This window comes from Saimiri boliviensis, chromosome 1 (genome assembly GCF_048565385.1).
Source record: "Saimiri boliviensis isolate mSaiBol1 chromosome 1, mSaiBol1.pri, whole genome shotgun sequence".
Classification (NCBI taxonomy): domain Eukaryota; kingdom Metazoa; phylum Chordata; class Mammalia; order Primates; family Cebidae; genus Saimiri; species Saimiri boliviensis.
This window is the reverse complement of record NC_133449.1, coordinates 170,729,879-170,747,496: the sequence shown is the minus strand read 5'-3', so window position 1 is coordinate 170,747,496 and position 17,618 is coordinate 170,729,879. Positions and strand designations below refer to the sequence as shown.

General features: G+C 45.0%; 1 long non-coding RNA gene across 1 annotated transcript in view; it reads right to left on the bottom strand.

Moving 5' to 3' along the window:
- The window catches only part of LOC104651355 (uncharacterized), a 29,878-nt gene that overhangs the window by 3,350 nt on the left and 8,910 nt on the right, over positions 1-17,618 (bottom strand). The window contains exon 2 of the long non-coding RNA XR_744839.3: positions 7,154-7,223. This is a non-coding gene — a long non-coding RNA (uncharacterized LOC104651355). The remainder of the gene's footprint in view (positions 1-7,153; positions 7,224-17,618) is intronic.

Below are 17,618 nucleotides of genomic sequence, written 5' to 3'. Positions count from 1 at the left end.
ATCGGTAGTTACAGAACCATTTCCTTCACTGCTTTTTAAAAAAAATCTTATTTTTAATTGATACACAATAATTATACATATTTATAGATACAGTGTGATATATTGATACATGTAAACAATGTGTAATGATAAATCAGGGTAATTAGCATATTCATCACCTCAAACATGTATCATTTCTTTGTATTGGGAACATTCAAAATCATCTCTTCTGGCTATTTGAAAATATATAGTAATTGTTAACTCTAATTATCTTACAGTGGTATAGAACACTAGGACTTATTCTTTCCATCTAGCTGTACTTTTATTTTTTTTTGAGATGGAGTCTCGCTCTGTCACCCAGGCTAGAGTGCAGTGGCACAATCTCGGCTCACTGTGACCTCCACCTCCCGGGTTCAAGCGATTCTTCTGCCTCAGCTTCCTGAGTAGCTGGGATTACTGGTGTGCCCACCACTGTGCCCAGCTAATTTTTGTATTTTTAGTAGAGAAAGGGTTTCACCATGTTGGACAGGTTGGTCTCAAACTCTTGACCTCCAGTGATCCACCCGCCTCGGCCTCCAAAAGTGCTGGAATTACAGGCATGAGCCACCACACCCAGCCTAGCTGTAATTTTTAATCCGTTAACCAATCTCTCTCTATTCCCTTTACCTGATACATTTCCCAGCTTCTAAGAACTACTCTTCTACTCTATAATTGTATGAAGTCAACTTTTTTATCTCCCACATATGAATGAGAACATGTGGTATTTATATTTCTGTGCCTGGCTTATTCCACTTAACATAGTGTCCTCTAAGCTTATCCATGTTGCCACAAATGACAGGATTTCATTCTTTTTCTTTTTCTTTTTCTTTTTTTTTCTTTTTTTTTTTGAGACGGAGTTTCGCTCTTGTTACCCAGGCTGGAGTGCAATGGCGCGATCTCGGCTCACCGCAACCTCCGCCTCCTGGGTTCAGGCAATTCTCCTGCCTCAGCCTCCTGAGTAGCTGGGATTATAGGCACGCACCACCATGCCCAGCTAATTTTTTGTATTTTTAGTAGAGACGGGGTTTCACCATGTTGACCAGGTTGGTCTCGATCTCTCGACCTCGTGATCCACCCGCCTCGGCCTCCCAAAGTGCTGGGATTACAGGCTTGAGCCACCACGCCCGGCCTTTTTCTTTTTTTTTTTTTTTTAACAGGGAATCTCACTTTGTCGCCAGGCTAAAGTGCAGTGGCACAATCTCAGCTCACTGCAACCTCTACCTCCTGGGCTCAAGTGGTTCTCCTACCTTCTTAGCCTCCTGAGTAGCTGAGTCTACAGGCACACGCCACCACATCTAGATAATTTCTTTGTATTTTTAGTAGAGAAAGGGTTTCACCATATTGGCAAGGATGGTCTTGATCTACTGACTTCATGATTTGCCTGCCTTAGCCTCCCAAAGTGCTGGGATTACAGGCGTGAGCCACCAGCCTGGCTCTCATACTTTTTTTTTTTTTTTTTTGTATTGGCTGAGTACTTTATTCCATTGTTTATTTATACCACATTTTGTTTATCCATTCATTGCCTGATAGACACTTAGATTGATTCCATATCTTAGCTATTAGGAACAGTGCTGCAATAAACAAAGAGTACAGATATCTTTTTGACATATTGATTTCCTATCCTTTGGATTAATACTCCAGTGAGATTGCTGGATCATATGGTAATTCTATTTGTAGTTTTTTGAGGAACCTCCATACCATTCTCTATGATGGCTATATCAGTTTACATTCCTGCCAATTGTGTATAAGAATTCCCTTTTCTACTCATCCTCACCAGCATTTATTTTTTTTTTTTTTACCTTTTTGATAATAGTCATTTGAACTGGACAAGAAGATACTTCATTGTGGTTTTATTCTTTTGAAATGGAGTCTCGCTCTGTCGCCCAGGCTGGAGTGCAGTGGTGTGATCTTGGCTCACTGCAACCTCTGCTTTCCAGATTCAAGCAATTCTCCCTGCCTCAGCCTGCCAAGTAGCTGGGATTACAGATGCCCACCACCATGCCTGGCTAATATTTATATTTTTAATAGTTTTAGTAGAGATGGAGTTTTGCCATGTTGGTCAGGCTGGTCTCAAACTCCTGACCTCATGTTATCTGCCCACCTCAGCTTCCCAAAGTGCTGGGATTATGGGTGTGACCAACCACACCCAGCTTTCATTGTAGTTTTTTTTTTTTTTTTTTTTTTTTTTTGAGACGGAGTTTTGCTCTTGTTACCCAGGCTGGAGTGCAATGGCGCGATCTCGGCTCACGGCAACCTCCGCCTCCTGGGCTCAGGCAATTCTCCTGCCTCAGCCTCCTAAGTAGCTGGGATTACAGGCACGCGCCACCACGCCCAGCGAATTTTTTGTATTTTTAGTAGAGACGGGGTTTCACCATGTTGACCAGGTTGGTCTCGATCTCTTGACCTCGTGATCCACCCACCTCGGCCTCCCAAAGTGCTGGCACCCAGCCTTTTTTTTTTTTGGATACAGAGTCACTCTATCGCCCAGACTGGAGTGCAGTGGCACCATCTCGGCTCACTGCAACCTCCACCTCCTGGGTTCAAGCAATTCTCATGTCTCAGCCTTCCGAGTAGCTGGGATTACAGGTGCACACCACCATGCCCAGCTAATTTGCATTTTTAGTAGAGACAGGGTTTCTCCATGTTGGTCAAGCTGATCGTGAACTCTGACCTCAGGTGATCTGCCCGCCTTGGCCTCCCAAATTTCTGGGATTATAGGCTGCCATGCCTGGCCAAACATTTTTTCATATACCTGTATTTAAAAAGGACATTTGTATGTCTTCTTTTGAGAAATGTGTATTCAGATTATGAGCCCATTTTTTTTTTTAGACGAGTTTCGCTCGTTACTCAGGCTGGAGTGCAATGGCGCGATCTCGGCTCACCGCAACCTCCGCCTCCTGGGTTCAGGCAATTCTCCTGCCTCAGCCTCCTGAGTAGCTGGGATTACAGGCACGCGCCACCATGCCCAGCTAATTTTTTGTATTTTTAGTAGAGACGGGGTTTCACCATGTTGACCAGGTTGGTCTCGATCTCTTGACCTCGTGATCCACCCGCCTCGGCCTCCCAAAGTGCTGGGATTACAGGCTTGAGCCACCGCGCCAGGCCTTACGAGCCCATTTTAAATCAGATTATTTGGTTTGTTATTAAGTTCTTTGTATATTCTTGATGTTAACCTCTTGTCCGATGAACAGCTTGCGGATATTTTCTCCCATTCTGCAGATTACCTCTTCGTTCATGACTGCTTCCCTTGCTGTGCAGAACCTTTTCAGTTTGATACGATCCCATTTGTCTCTTTTTGCTTTTGTTGCCTGTGCTTTGAGGTTTTACCCATAAAATCTTTGCCCAGATCTGAAGCATTTCCCCTGTTTTCTTCTAGTAGTTTGATAATTTCAGGTCTTACATTTATGTTTATAACCCAGTTTGAATCTATTTTTGTGTATGGTGAGAGAGACAGGTCTAATTTCATTTTTCATACATATTTTCATCTTTCATCTGCCTATGGATATCCAATTTTCACAATACCACCTTTGAATCTTTCCCAAGCCCTTTGAAACAGCAATTATTTTTTTTTTTTCTTATTTAAACTTGTGCTTCCTCCTCCAATCTAGTTAAGAGAGGGAAACTTTCTGGGGAAAGGAGGTTTAAACTGATGGGCCATTAACAGCATAACAAAGCAAAAGGAATTTTCCAGGTCACCAACCAACAACTTTAGAGTAGTATTTAAAATTCACTTGCTTAGTGGGGAGGGAAAACACTTGTCCAGGGGAGGGTGGGGGAAGAATTTCTCCCAGCTGATGGAGAACTGGAGTATGGCCTCTTTTTGGCCAGTAAAACCAGTAAACATCATAACATAGGGCTTGATTTGCGTGCGGATTTTTTATCCTTGTAGATACAGGTTACAATGGAGATTTTGGAAGGAAAATGTCTGTCTGCTGAAACCATAAATAAAAAGTTTCTTTGGCTTCAGATATAGGGAACACCTGGATCCCTGCTCTGGCTTCAACCACGATTTGCTAGTATATAACATACCCATAAATCTATTCTGAGTCCACTGAAAACACACACACACACACACACACACACACACACTCTCACACTCATACAGATACTGCTTTATTCCAACTGTGACAACGTTTAGCAGAAGAGGAACATTGGCCATATTGTGTTTCCCCCACCTCATTTTGCATTTCTTTTTTCTGTTTTTGAAACAGAGTCTCACTTGTGTTGCCCAGGCTGGAGTGCAATGGTACGATCTTGGCTCACCGCAACCTCCACCTCCTGGGTTCAAATGATTCTCCTGCCTCAGCCTCCCGAGTAGCTGGGATTACAGGCATGCACCACCACGCCTGGCCAATTTTTATATTTTTAGTAGAGACAGAGTTTCTCCATGTTGGTCAGGTTGTTCTCAAACTCTCAACCACAGGTGATCCACCCGCCTTGGCCTCTCAGAGTACTGGGATTACAGGCATGAGCCACTCCACCTGGCCTCATTTTGCATTTCTAAAATGTATTTGCTAGGAGTCTGGAAGGCCCTGGGAAAAGCAACTTTAGTAATTAAGTGGTAAGCAGAGCTGTTGTAGTAGAAATGTTCTAGGGACCACCTTTGCTGCTGAAGGAAGAATAACCAATAGTCTTGCTGAAATTCAGTAGCTGAGCCTTATCACCTTCCTACACATCATACCCCCATCACCCCTCGTGTATTACTCCAGGAACTTCCATAAACCTATGACCACTTACATAGACCTTAAAATTCTCGGCTGGGCACGGTGGCTGATACCTGTAATCCCAGCACTTTGGGAGGCCAAGGAGGGCGGATCACAAGGTCAAGAGTTCAAGACCAGCCTGGTCAAAAAAAGTGAAACTCCATCTCTACTAAAAAATACAAAAAAAATTAGCCAGGCATGGTGGTGTGTGCCTGTAGTCCCAGCTACTCGGGAGGCTGAAGCAGGAGAATCACTTGAACCCAGGAGGTGGAGGGTGCAGTGAGCTGAGATCACACAACTACACTCCAGCTTGGGCAACAGAGTGGACTTCATCTTAAAAAAAAAAAAAATTCCTGGCCGGGCGCGGTGGCTCAAGCCTGTAATCCCAGCACTTTGGGAGGCCGAGGCGGGTGGATCACGAGGTCGAGAGATCGAGACCAACCTGGTCAACATGGTGAAACCCCGTCTCTACTAAAAAAATACAAAAAATTAGCTGGGCATGGTGGTGCGTGCCTATAATCCCAGCTACGCAGGAGGCTGAGACAGGAGAATTGCCTGAACCCAGGAGGCGGAGGTTGCGGTGAGCCGAGATCGCACCATTGCACTCCAGCCTGGGTAACAAGAGCGAAACTCCGTCTCAAAAAAAAAAAAAAAAAAAAATTCCTATAACCTCTTGATCCCAGGATTTTCTGGAGTCCCTGCCAAATTGCAGAAGGCTGTTTAAGTAGTATAGAGTTTAGAGTTATACATATTTTAAGGTTTTTCTAGTATAGTGACTTGTAGACTTTAAAAAAAAAAAAAAAAAAAAAAAAAAAAAAAAAAAAAAAAAAACAGGCCGGGCGCGGTGGCTCAAGCCTGTAATCCCAGCACTTTGGGAGGCCGAGGTGGGTGGATCACGAGGTCAAGAGATCAAGACCATCCTGGTCAACATGGTGAAACCTCGTCTCTACTAAAGATACAAAAAATTAGCTGGGCATGGTGGCACGAGCCTGTAATCCCAGCTACTCAGGAGGCTGAGGCAGGAGAATTGCCTGAGCCCAGGAGGCGGAGGTTGCGGTGAGCCGAGATCGCGCCATTGCACTCCAGCCTGGGTAACAAGAGCGAAACTCCGTCTCAAAAAAAAAAAAAAAAAAAAAAAAAAAAAAAAAAAAAAATTAAGTAGTATAGAGTTATACATATTTTAAGGTTTTTCTAGTATAGTGACTTGTAGACTTTAAAAAAAAAAAACAAAAAAAAAACAGGCCGGGCGCGGTGGCTCAAGCCTGTAATCCCAGCACTTTGGGAGGCCGAGGTGGGTGGATCACGAGGTCAAGAGATCAAGACCATCCTGGTCAACATGGTGAAACCCCGTCTCTACTAAAAATACAAAAAATTAGCTGGGCATGGTGGCACGTGCCTGTAATCCCAGCTACTCAGGAGGCTGAGGCAGGAGAATTGCCTGAACCCAGGAGGCGGAGGTTGCGGTGAGCCGAGATCGCGCCATTGCACTCCAGCCTGGGTAAGAAGAGCGAAACTCCGTCTCAAAAAAAAAAAAAAAAAAAAAAAAAAAAAACCACAAAAACAGCAGAATCTGCCCGGCACTGTGGCTCACGCCTGTAATCCCAGCACTTTGGGAGTCTAAGGTAAGTGGATCACTTGAGGTCAGGAGTTCAAGACCAGCCTGGCCAACATGGCGAAACCCTGTCTCTCCTTTGCCGGGCGCGGTGGCTCAAGCCTGTAATCCCAGCACTTTGGGAGGCCGAGGCGGGTGGATCACGAGGTCAAGAGATCGAGACCATCCTGGTCAACATGGTGAAACCCCGTCTCTACTAAAAATACTGAAAATTAGCTGGGCATGATGGCGTGTGCCTGTAATCCCAGCTACTCAGGAGGCTGAGGCAGGAGAATTGCCTGAACCCAGGAAGCGGAGGTAGCGGTGAGCCGAGATTGCGCCATTGCACTCCAGCCTGGGCAACAAGAGCGAAACTCCGTCTCAAAAAAAAAAAGAAACCCTGTCTCTCCTAAAAATACAAACATTAGCCAGGCGTGATGGCGGATCCCAGCTACTTGGGAGGCTGAGGCAGGAGAATCGCTTGAACCCGGGAGGGGGAGGTTGCAGTAAGCCAAGATTGTACTATTGCATTTTAACCTGGGTGACGGAGCAAAACTCTGTCTCAAAAAAAAAAAAAAAAAAAAAAAAAAGGAGTGCAACCCTTTTAAAGGAATGCAAAATATGAAAACTAGAATAAAACGATTTAATTTGCTTAATTTAATATTGTTTCTAGTTGAAGCCAATCACAATGTTGCTCTAAAGGGGTCCTAGGACTCAAAGTTGGAAAACAAATCACAATTTTAGAATATTATTCTATTATGACTTTAAGTAATTTTGGCATTTAATGGAGTTCAAACGCCTTACTGTGCTTATGCAATACTTTGATCCAGTCCCTGCCTACCTGAGCTCATGCAGTTATTCTCAAGTTGTTTACTCCTTGGTTTTGTTGGTAGAGATCTTCTACTAGCTTCCTGGAAGGAGATACACAGGAAGTAAATCTCAGCTCACTGTAACCTCCTCCCCCAGGGTTCAAGCAATTCTCCTGCCTCAGCCTCCCGAGTAGCTGGGATTATAGGCATGCACCACCACACCCGGCTAATTCTTGTATTTTTAGTAGAGATAGGGGTTTTACCATGTTGGCCAGGCTGGTCTCAAACTCCTGACCTCAGGTGATCCACCCGCCTTAGCCTCCCAAAGTATTGAGATTACAGGCATAATCACTGCACCCTGCCTGTTTTCATATTCTGATTGACAGTTTTGTAAGGTATAAAATTTTAGATTTTTTTAGCTTCATTTTCTTTTCTTTTTTTTTTTTTTTTTGAGACGGAGTTTCGTTCTTGTTGCCCAGGCTGGAGTGCAATGGCGCGATCTCGGCTCACTGCAACCTCCGCCTCCTGGGTTCAGGCAATTCTCCTGCCTCAGCCTCCTGAGTAGCTGGGATTACAGGCACACGCCACCATGCCCAGCTAATTTTTAGTATTTTTAGTAGAGACGGGGTTTCACCATGTTGACCAGGATGGTCTTGATCTCTTGACCTCGTGATCCACCCGCCTCGGCCTCCCAAAGTGCTGGGATTACAGGCTTGAGCCACCGCGCCCGGCCAAGCTTCATTTTCTTTGTTGTTGCTACATTAATAAGTGTACATATTTTCAGGGTACATGTGATAATTTCATATACTCATATAATCAGGTCAGGGTAATTGGGATAGCCATCATCTTAAATACTCATACTTTCTTTATGCTTAGAACATTTGATTATTCTCTTTTAGCTATTTTGAAATGTACAATTGGGGCCGGCACAATGGCTCATGCCTGTAATCCCAGCACTTTGGGAGGTTGAGGAGGGCAGATCATGAGGTCAGGGGTTGGAGACCAGCCCGGCCAACATGATGAAACCCCGTCTCTACTAAAAATACAAAAATTAGCTGGGTGTGGTGGCATGCACCTGTAATCCCAGCTCCTTGGGAGGTTGAGGCAGGAGAATCACTTGAACCCAGGAGGCAGAGATTGCAATGAGCCAAGACTGTGCCACTGCATTCCAGCCTGGGTGACAGAGTAAGACTCTATCTCAAAAAAAAAAAAAAAAAAAGAAGAAGAAGAAAGAAAGAAAAAAGAAATGTACAGTTGGTTGATGTTAGCTATAGTCATCCTACTCATCTATTGAACACCAGGTCTTATTTCTTCTAAGCATACAATTGTACCCATTAACCAACCACTCTTTATTTCCCACTCACTTCTACCCTTCCCAGTCTCTAGATTATAAATTGTTCCTTGACACTACCACCTCTGCTCCCCATTAAACCCAGGCCTCTCCAGTGTCCAGGTCTTTAAACTAGAAGGTTTTGGCCGGGCATGGTGGCTCACACCTGTAATCCAAGCACTTTGGAGGCCAAGGCGGGCGGATCACCTGAGGTTGGGAGTTCAAGACCAGCCTGACCAACATGGTGAAACCCCGTCTTTAAAAAATAAATAAATAAATAGGCCGGGCGCAGTGGCTCAAGCCTGTAATCCCAGCACTTTGGGAGGCCGAGGCGGGTGGATCACGAGGTCAAGAGATCGAGACCATCCTGGTCAACATGGTGAAACCCCGTCTCTACTAAAAATGCAAAAAACTAGCTGGGTGTGGTGGCGCGTGCCTGTAATCCCAGCTACCCAGGAGGCTGAGGCAGGAGAATTGCCTGAACCCAGGAGGCGGAGGTTGCAGTGAGCCGAGATTGCGCCATTGCACTCCAGCCTGGGTAACAAGAGTGAAACTCAGTCTCAAAAAAAAAAAAAAAAAATTAAATAAATAAATAAATAAATAAACTAGAAGGGTTTTTTTTTTTTTTTTTTGCAATTGAACACATATCCCCATCCTCACCCATGCACCTGTGTAGCTAACACTTCATTATTCTTTTTCTTTTTTTTTTTTTTTTTTAACATATTCTGCTTATGTATTTTTTTTCTTTTTTTTTTTTTTACACACTTCATTATTCTTATCAGGGAAACTTCCCTTCCTGGCCACCTCTCCTTACAAGGCTAGGTAGATATGCCTCCTAGGAGACGGCACAACACCTGGTCCTTATCCTCTTTTGTCATATCATTACCACCTGTTAACTTGTCTGTGTCCTCCGCTCAATTGTGAGCACGACAACTGAAAATTCACAGCCTTAGTGCCACTCAATCAATATTTATAGAACAAATAAATAGATGAATGATCATAATAATATTTTTATTAAAGGATCTAATCTATAATAAAATGTTTGACAAATATCCTTACCAGTTGGTGCATGCTCCAGACTTTAGGGTAGAGAATAGGATTGCTTTAGGCGGGAAAATGTCACTTTGATATTAGGAGCACAGAAAGAATTCTTATAAATTCTTGTTCTTGTCTTTACCATCTTGGGAAGAAGGAAGGTTTGGAATGAAAATTCCATTCATCATCTCCTCCCATTTCACCCCACCTCCAACAGCCAAAACTCTCTCCTAGTTCCCTGTACCAGACACAGGCATTCTGCTTTGGATGCCTGGATTGGAGGCCCTGGAATTATTTGGCCCTGATCCTCTCCTTGATAGTCCCTATCTTTCCAATCAGCAAGCCCTGTTGCCTCCTCCCCCTTTACAGCAGCTTTTCATGCTGACCCTCCTTCTGCATTCCTCTTGCTGGTTCCCCCTTCAGGGACTGAATCACCCCATACCTAGAATTTCACTTGGCTCCCTTCTCAATCCAAGTCACCCTGACACCTCTATCACATTAATCTCTCGAAAGCAACACTTTTCTTTTTTTTTTTTTTTTTTGAGACGGAGTTTTGCTCTTGTTGCCCAGGCTGGAGTGCAATGGCGCGATCTCGGCTCACCGCAACCTCCGCCTCCTAGGTTCAGGCAATTCTCCTGCCTCAGCCTCCTGAGTAGCTGGGATTACAGGCACACGCCACCATGCCCAGCTAATTTTTAGTATTTTTAGTAGAGACGGGGTTTCACCATGTTGACCAGGATGGTCTCGATCTCTTGACCTTGTGATCCACCCGCCTCGGCCTCCCAAAGTACTGGGATTACAGGCTTGAGCCACCACGCCCGGCCGAAAGCAACACTTTTCATATTGTTTCTTCACTGCCCAAAACACCTTCCAAAGCTCCTAATTTCCTTTCACACTAAATCACAACTCCTCAGCCAGTCTTCAGCCTTCGGAATTACTTCAAATACTTCGTTTTCCCTCCATACATGTAACAGCTTGCTTACTGCATATGCACAGCTCAGTCTGATTAGATAAGATGCTTCAATGTCACAGAATCAACAGACCACACTTATGCACACCTTGTGCATTCTCTTCTCTAGAATGTTCTCCCCACCCCTCTCTTAATCCAATCCATCCTTCCACACCTGGTTTACATCTTTCCTCCTCCAGGAGACCTTCACTGACAACTTTAGACCTTTCTGATCTTCCAACTTACTTTTTTTTTTTTTTTTTTTTTTCCAGAGAGATGGAGTGTCACCAAGTTGCCCAGGCTGGAGTGCAGTGGCTTTTCACAGGTGTGCTCATAGCACACTGCAGCCTCAAAGTCCGACCTCAGCCATCCTCACACCTTCAGCAGATCTCCCCAACTTGAAAATCCAAATAGTACTCACCATCTTTGCAGCCCAACTAAATCTATACAGGTACCTTATCCAAGACACTATCCACTCTACGCAGGTTAGTGTGGTCTTCCCCCAAGCAGCCTGGGAGCTCCTTGATGGGAAGGATGTCTACAAATCCAACACATACTAGCATTCAGCAGGTAGTAAGAAAACCGCCTCAAGAAATAGACATATCCCAGCCCTACCAATTACTAATTGTGTTTTTAGGCAAGTAATTTAAACCCTCTGAGCCTGTGTCCCCCTCTGTAAATTGGGATAATAACAGAGCTACCTCATAGGGTTGTTTTGAAGATTAAATGAGATAATACTAAGTAAAAGCAATTTGCACATTGTTTTGATACACGGTTAAGTACTCAATATATGTTAGCTATTATTTATTTATTTATTTATTTATTTATTTTTAGATGGAGTTTCACTCTTGTTGCTCAGGATGGAGTGCAATGGTACAATCTCAGCTTGCTGCAACCTCCACCACCAAAGTTCAAGTTATTCTCCTGCCTCAGCCTCCAGAGTACCTGGGATTACAGGTGCCCGCCACTATGCCCGGCTAATTTTTTGTATTTTTAGTAGAAATTGGGTTTTTTTTTCTTTGTTTCTTTAGTTACATGGAATGTCTTAACATATCATAGAAATGGGGTTTCACTATGTTGGCCGGGCTGGTCTTGGACCCTGACCTGAGATGATCCGCCTGCCTAGGCCTCCCAAAGTGCAGGGATTGCAGGCATGAGCCACCGTGCCCAGTCTTAGCTATTATAATAGACAATTCAATCCCTGTTCTTGCAGCTGAACTTTGGCCTTGATTTTGTTTTATTCTTTCTGTCACTGATCATCTTTGCAAATAGTGATTTCCCATCAGTCCCTGTCTCTGTTACCATCCCTGATTGGTCAAAGTATAGCTGTGCAAGCAGTGGCTAGGGACAGTTTCCAACATACAGGGTCATCTTGTACTTCACTTCATCATTCCTCCTGTCCCCTGAGCTCCTGGATGCTATGCTGAATTGTTTTGGTACCTTTGGTTTGCAAGCCTTCTTAAGCCTTTTTTTCTTCTACTTTATTATTATCATTGTATTATAAAAGCAATAGATGCTCATTATTTTAAAAAATTTAAAAGTACAGAAGAGTGTAAAGCGAAGAGTAAATGTCTCACTCCCGAACCAAACCCCTATTCCTACTCTGGAACTAAGCCAGTTCAAGTTAGCGGTTTCTCTTGTGTATTTCCGGAAGTCACCCATGGCTACAGAAGCATATACACACTTTTGCATAAACACATGTGCACTGTTCTTCTGTGTCTTGCTTTATTCTCTTAACGATCAGTCTTGAACACCTTTCTATATCCACACCTCTTAGGTACCACCACACACTGCTTAATGACAACATAGCTTTCCTTTGTAGACATCAGCCATCGTTGATTTCCTCCATCCCCTACAGGTGGGCACTTATATTGCTACTGCTAAAACATTATGATAAATATTCTTCTTCTTCTTTTTTTTTTTTTTTTGAGGAGTTTTTGCTTTGTTGCCCAGGCTTGAGTGCAGTGGCACAATTGCAGCTCACTGCAACCTCCACCTCCCGAGTTCAAGCGATTCTCCTGCCTCAGCCTCTTGCGTAGCTGGGATTACAGACGTGTACCACCATCCCCAGCTAGTTTTTGTATTTTTAGTAGAGACGGGGTTTCACCACGTTGGCGAGGCTGGTCTTAAACTCCTGACCTCATGATCCGCCCGCCTTGCCTTCCCAAAGTGCTAAGATTACAGGTGTGAGCTACGGTGCCTGGCTGGTAAACATTCTTGTATACAGATCTCTGTGGACTCCTTCAGTCTTTAAATTATGTCACCGCCAAATTAGACCAGAATGGCCAGAAGCAATTCTTTAAATATGGTTCAGCCTCCCGAGTTCTTCACCCATACACAGCGTTCAGTCCCTGGCCCACTGACTCACTGGTCAGCAGCACAGCCACCGACCTCCTCATCTCAAAATAGAAGAAAGGTCACTGGAAACTTCCTCATGCTCCCCGCTCAATGGGTGTTCACGGAAGCCACGTTTCTCCCTTTCTCTGGAACCACAGGGGAAATCCTGGGCATTTGGGAATCCAATTTCAGAAACCGGCTGTGCTCTCAGGTATCCTTGAGGAAACCCCAGAGAAGGAAGAAGGAAACGCGTTTTTGGTTCCTGAGACACAATCCCAGGTGTTTTCAGTGGTGCTGGGAGGGGTGTGTGACAGCAAGGACAGTAGCTGACAGCAAGGACTTCAGGCAGTGGCTGGGAGGAGGTGAACACAGGCCTCTCATCAGCAGTGACGCGGCACGATCGTCCCAGCCCACATCCGTCCCCAGTGCCTGTCCTTTCTCAGGCCAAGGACAGGATGGGCGGGCAGGAACTGGGGCTGCTTATCCCCAGCTCGTCCTGACTCATCCGCAACTCAAAGCAGCCACTGACTGTGCCCTGGGAGAAGCCTCAGGGACCTGAGTAAAGATAGAGCTGGAAAAGTTACCCCTGGGCTGTGTGCAAGTGGCTTACTGATCACTCTGTGACCCGCCGGTGAGTTTTCGAACCAGCCTAAGCTTCAGTGAGCCCATTTCACCATCGGTATAAAAGCCGTATCAACAGCCCCCGTCTTAGGCTGTCCTTGAGAGCAGGATGTACACTAAGTGCTTAGTGCAGGACATGGCGTTACATAAGCAGTCAATAAATATTTGATATTTGCCTCACTGATGTTTCCCTCTGGCCTAGCCTAGCATTCAACTTAAAGTAGGTGCTTAATTCGCATTTTTTTTTTTTTTTTAATAAATGACTGAATGAACAACCTTTTTCTTTCCGGAGGGCAGACAGGAAAATTGTAAAATGCCCCCCAAGGCCTCTCTGACCATACATCACCCCATTTTTTTCTCTATGGCTGTGGCAGATTAGTGACAATGTGGTTTGGTTTTTCTCTCAGTTCTTTCTTCTTTGCCTTCCTCCTCCTCCTTCCCCTCCTTCGATTTCCTCCCTTTCTCAGGCTTCCAAGGAGAAAAGATACTCTAGTCTCCCTGACTCATCTTCAAGACCCAGTCACATAAGATGAATAAGTTCAGGGTTAGGATCCTAGAATACAGCCTTCGCCTCAGAGTTTTGTTTTTTGAGACGGAGTCTCACTCTGTCACCCAGGTTGGAGTGTAGTGGCACTATCTCAGCGCACTGCAACCTCTGCCTCCCGGTTCAAGTGATTCTTCTGCCTCAGCCTCCTGAGTAGCTGGGATTACAGGTGCGCGCTACCATACCCAGCTAATTTTTGTATTTTTTTTTTTTTTAGGAGAGACAATCTTTCACCATGTTGGTCAGGCTGGTCTTGAACTCCTAACCTCGTGATCCACCCACCTTGGCCTCCAAAAGTGCTGGGACTACAGGCGTGAGCCACTTCGCCTGGCCTCACCTCAGAGTTTCTAAGGAGAAACCAAGTCCCAGAGCCATGGAATATTAGAAGAGTGAGAAAAAGAAGTGCATTGTGTTCACTCAGTAAACCTCTACAGAGTATCTCCCACTTTGGCCCCCCTGCGCTCCTCACCACGCTGGCCTGGCCTCCGCCTCTGCTGAAATGGTTTCCTCATAGGTAATCCTCAGGGAGTGCCCACTGTGACGCCCCTCTTTCCTCCACTGTCCCCCTCACGACCTCTCTACAACACTGAACACTTGATGTCCCTCTCCTAGCACCTTTCTCCTTCTTCAGCTTCTCAGGGAGACTCCCCTTTTCTGTCATCCTCCCCACTCCCCCTCTCAGTCTCTGCTTCTTGTGTCCTGTTACAGCTGAACTGCATTCCCCCCAAATTCATATGCTAAAGTTCTAGCCTTCCCATCTCAGAATAGGACTCTATTTGGAGGCAGATCCTTAAAGAGGTAATCATGTTAAAATGAGGTCACCAGGGTGAGCCCTAACCCAATATGACTAGTGTTCTAATAGTGACAAGAGGAAATTAGGACACAGAGCAAGGAAGGGGAGCCCATGTGACGACACAGGAAAAGGCAGCCATCTCCCAAGCCAAGATGCAGTCTCAGAAGACACCAACCCTGTCAACACCTGGATCTCTGACTTCTCGCCTCCGGAATTGTGAGAAAATACATTTCTGTTGTTTAAGAGATGGGGTTTCACCACGTTGGCCGGGCTGGTCTCGAACTCCTGACCTCAAGTGATCCAGCCACCTTGGCCTCCCAAGGTGCTGGGATTACAGGCATGAGCCACCGCACCCAGCCTATGATTAACTTTTTTTTTTTTTTTTTTGAGACGGAGTTTCACTCTTGTTACCCAGGCTGGAGTGCAATGGCGCGATCTCGGCTCACCGCAACCTCCGCCTCCTGGGTTCAAGCAATTCTCCTGCCTCAGCCTCCTGAGTAGCTGGGATTACAGGCACGAGCCACCATGCCCAGCTAATTTTTTGTATCTTTAGTAGAGACGGAGTTTCACCATGTTGACCAGGATGGTCTCAATCTCTCGACCTCGTGATCCACCCGCCTCAGCCTCCCAAAGTGCTGGGATTACAGGCTTGAGCCACCGCGCCCAGCCCTATGATTAACTTTTAAATATCTAGGGGATCCACTAAAAGAATAGATGAAGAGACTGTAACTTCCTAGGCAATCAGTGGGGAAAAAAGAGATGATTTTAAAAAGCCCAATCCATAAGAAGACCAGAAAGTAGAAGGAAACACAAAAATAAAAACCAGGACAAAGATAAGAAAATAAGATAGAAAGAAATCTGACTAATTTAATATTTATAGTACTCATATTAACACAAGCAAACTGAAATGGACTGTTCTGTAGTGAAAAGACAAAGCTTGTCCAACTTGCTAGGAAACAAAATCCAGTAATGCACATGTATAACAAGCAAAACAGGGAGTTAGGTTAAATGACTGCTAAACTTTCCTCCGATTTATCCAGCCGATATAATTTCTCTATAAAGTCAAGCAGAACAAATGTGGTCATTTGAGGAGAGTTGAGAAATTATTTGCAAACATAGGCACACTTTGCAGAGTGGAGGGAAACTGCGGGGATGGTGCAGCACCCTGGAACCCGGAACAACAGGGCTCCATTATCACTCCTGGAACTGAAGGGGCAGCGTGGGGATGGGCAATTCCAGAACCCATTGTAGTCCTTGCAATCCATTCTTCTCTCTGTGGCCAGAATGAGCTTTTCAAAATGCAAATTAGATCTTGTTACCCACTAACACAAATATTCACACACACATCTCCACGGCTTCAAGTCGTTTAAGAGCATCCCATTGTCCTTGGGAAGCATAAAAGTATAGATCCTCGAGAGCGCCTCCAAAGCCTTTTATGATCTGTCCTCAGCATGGGCCCTGTCCTCCACATTTCTAGCTCTTCCTGGGACCAGGGTCCAACCTCATTTTCAGCCCTGTAGTCACGCCGGTCTTTTCGCACTTCCATCGATTCACCGTGTTCCCTCCGGCCTCAAGACCTTTGCATATGCTGTCTTCTGCCACGAATACTTCTCACTCCGCCCTTCAAACCCCACTAACACCCCTCTTCTTTTAGCTCTGAGCTGAAATGTCTCTTACTAGAGAAACTTTTCCAAACTCTGTACTCATTTTATACCTTTATTGCTGTTATCATTTTCTACTTATATTTATGCAATTAATTTTACTTTTTTTTTTTGAGTCAGAGTTTCGTTCTTGTTGCCCAGGCTGGAGTGCAATGGCATGATCTTGGCTCACCGCAAACTCCGCCTCCCGGGTTCAAGAGATTCTCCTGCCTCAGACTCCCAAGTAGCTGGGATTACAGGCGTGCACCACCATGCCCAGCTAATTTTGTATTTTTAGAAGAGATGGGGTTTCGCCATGTTGGTCAGGCTGGTTTTGAACTCCCGACCTCAGGTGATCCACCCACCTCAGCCTCCCAAAGTGCTGGGATTACAGGTGTGAGCCACCTCACCCGGTCAATTTTTCTTTTTTTTTTCTTTTTTTTTTTTTTGAGACGGAGTTTCGCTCTTGTTACCCAGGCTGGAGTGCAATGGCGCGATCTCGGCTCACCACAACCTCCGCCTCCTGGGTTGAAGCAATTCTCCTGCCTCAGCCTCCTAAGTAGCTGGGATTACAGGCACGTGCCACCATGCCCAGCTAATTTTTAGTATTTTTAGTAGAGACGGGGTTTCACCATGTTGATCAGGATGGTCTTGATCTCTCGACCTCGTGATCCACCCGCCTCGGCCTCCCAAAGTGCTGGGATTACGGGCTTGAGCCACCGCGCCCGGCAATTTTTCTTTTTTTTAGAGACAAGGTCTTTCTCTGTCACCCAGGCTGGAGTACAGTAGTACAATCATGGTTCACTGCAGTCATGAACTCTTGGGCTCAAGGGATCCTCCTGCTTCAGTCTCCCAAGTAGGTGGGACTACAAGCATGCACCACCACACCTGGTTAATTTTTTAATTTTCTGTAGAAATGGGGTCTTGCTATGTTGCCCAGGCTAGTCCCAAAGTGCTGGGGTTAGAAGTGTGAACCGAACCACCACACCTGACTATATCTGTGCAATTATTTGATGAATGTATGTCCCACTAGATTGGAAGCCCCATGAGGGTGAAAATGGCACCTTTTTTCTCACTGCTGAACAGTGGCTGGCACCTAGCAGAAGCTCGGTAAGTACTGATGAATGAAGGAATGAAAAATCCTCACCAGGTGTACTTTTTCCAGAAACAAGCACTATATACCCAAAGAGCTTTTCCCAGTTTCATTACACAACTTGCATTCATTCATTCACATATATAGTTTTCAAT